Genomic DNA, 2500 nt, shown 5'->3' on the forward strand with positions numbered 1-2500 from the left:
CCTACTGTTCCTCTCGCTTTTATTCTCCTCCTCCTCCTCCTCCTCCTCGTCGTCTTTCATTTCCCTCCAAAAGCACACCTGCATCAACCGCCTCCCTCCCCATTCTCTCTCTCTCTCTCTCTCTCTCTCTCTCTCTCTCTCTCTCTCTCTCTCTCTCTCTCTCTCTCTCTCTCTCTCTCTCTCTCTCTCTCATCCTGCAGCCTCATCCACTTTGCAAGATGCGCGTGTGAGAAAGATTTCGTGTCTTGGATAACACTGCGGCGCCTCAATGTTATTCTCTCTCTCTCTCTCTCTCAGTATTCGTATCACATTCTCTCCATCGTGGCCTTTGGTAGAGGAAAAGGAGGAGGTGAGGTAAGGAGAAGAAGGAGGAGGAAGAGGAGGAGGAGGAGGAGGAAGAGGAGGAGGAGGAAGTGGAAAATTGTTTGATAAAATGACCCTGTCCAACCCACCTGTTCTCTCTCTCTCTCTCTCTCTCTCTCTCTCTCTCTCTCTCTCTCTCTCTAAGGAAGTATAAATAACCAGGCTGTATAGATAGTTAGGTAGATAGGAGCGAGCTTATTTAAACTCCTCGATACACAATAAAAACAGAAGACGAAATTACTTGTTTAATATTTGGCTTCTGTAAACAAAAACAAAAACAAAAAAAAACGCCCTGATGATGATGATGATAATGGTGGTGGTGGTGGAGGTGGTGGTGGTGGTGGTGAAGAACATGGAAGAAGATGAAGATAAAGATTGAGAAAAAGAAAGAGAAGAAGATGAAGAAGAAGAAGAAAGCAGAAGAAGGAAGAAAACAGGATAAACAAAAGGAGAATAAGTGAAAACAGATGATGAGAGGAAGAAGAAAAGAGTGAAGAAAAGAAAGAGGAGAAACACGACAGTAAGAAAGAAAATAACAAAGAAAAGTGGAAGACAGAAAGAACAAGAAGAAAACAAATAGGAAAAGGAGGAAACAAAGTACGAGAAGAAGAAAAAAAAGGAAAAAGAAGAAAAGGACGAAAGAGAAGAAAGAAGGGAATAGCGAACAGACATGAAGCAACAAACGACAAAAAAAGAAGAAGAAAAAGGAAGAAAATTTGACATCATAAAATCTTAAAAACTTCACCAACATTTTCAAAACTTCCCCTCCAAAAAAAAAGAGCAAAAATAACAGTAAAGAAAAAAAAAGATAATAAGTAAGTAAGGAAGGAAGAAAGAGAGTAAGAAAGATCGAGAGAGATAAAGAGAGAGAAAAGAAAGATCGGAAAACTTTCTTGAAACCTGTCTCGAAACGGTTTCATGGAGTTTTTTTTCTTTATCATTCTCTCTCTCTCTCTCTCTCTCTCTCTCTCTCTCTCTCTCTCTCTCGTATTATTACTTCTTCTATGTCAATCTATATCTTTTTTTTATTATGTGTGTGTGTGTGTGTGTGTGTGTGTGTGTGTGTGTGTGTGTGTGTGTGTGTGTGTGTGTGTGTGTGTGTGTGTGTGTGTGTGTGTGTGTGTGTGTGTGTGTACGTGCTAACATGTTTTCTGAGCCTAAGGATATATGTAGGATGATAGAGAGAAGAAAGAAGAAAAGAAGAAGAGAAGGAGAGAGAAGAGAAAAGAAGAGAAGAGAAAAAAAGGAGAAATGAGAAAAGGAATAAAAAATATCAAGGAAGAGAAATGGAAGAGAGAAAAGTATATATATGAGAGAGAGAGAGAGAGAGAGAGAGAGAGAGAGAGAGAGAGAGAGAGAGAGAGAGAGAGAGAGACAACAGGTAGTCCCAAACCCAGTCATTTGCTCCCCCTCCTCCTTCTCCTCCTCCTCCTTATCTTCCACCTTCTTCCTCCCTCTTTTCCTTCTCCTGCCTTCTCCTCAACTCACTTTTATTCTCTCTCTCTCTCTCTCTCTCTCTCTCTCTCTCTCTCTCTCTCTCTCTCTCTCAGGAAATAGTAATTTTAATTTACAAACACGAGGGAGCGGGGACCCCTCCTCCTCCTCCTCCTCCTCCTCCTTCTGTCCTCCTCTCTTCCTCCACAACACAGTTACAGCGCACACGTTTCCCTCGTCCTCCTCCTCTTCCTTCTCTTCCTTCTCCTCCTCCTATCTCCTCTTCCTCCTCCCTCAGACATGCAAATTTCACAGTAGTACCTCTTTTCTCTTCCTCCTCCTCTTGATCGTCCTCCTCCTCCTCCTCCACTTCCTTTACCCCCCCTCTTCCTACCCCCTTCCACCTCCACCTCCTCCTCCTTCTCCACTAACTAGCCCAAAATATAGGTTTCCTTTGCCTCGGGAGGATCTGGAGGAGGAGGAGGAGGAGGAGGAGGAGCAGGAAGAGGAGGAGGAGGAGGAGGAGGAGAATAATTGTCTAGTTTCTGTATCTCGGTGGGAGGAGAGATAAAAGGGTGATAAAAAGGGGGAGGGGGAGGGGGAGGAGGAAAGATGGAGAGAAGGAAAGATGGAAGGAAGGGAAGGGAAAGGGAGAAAGAGGAAAAAGAGAGAGAGAGAGAGAGAGAGAGAGAGAGAGAGAGTA

At 43.4% G+C, this 2500-nt stretch overlaps 1 protein-coding gene across 4 annotated transcripts in view; it reads right to left on the reverse strand.

Moving 5' to 3' along the window:
- LOC126997550 (protein espinas-like) overlaps positions 1-2500 on the reverse strand; it is a 154980-nt gene that overhangs the window by 100963 nt on the left and 51517 nt on the right. The gene's annotated exons all lie outside the window — the stretch shown is intronic.

This window comes from Eriocheir sinensis, chromosome 12, assembly GCF_024679095.1.
Source record: "Eriocheir sinensis breed Jianghai 21 chromosome 12, ASM2467909v1, whole genome shotgun sequence".
In the NCBI taxonomy this organism is placed as follows: domain Eukaryota; kingdom Metazoa; phylum Arthropoda; class Malacostraca; order Decapoda; family Varunidae; genus Eriocheir; species Eriocheir sinensis.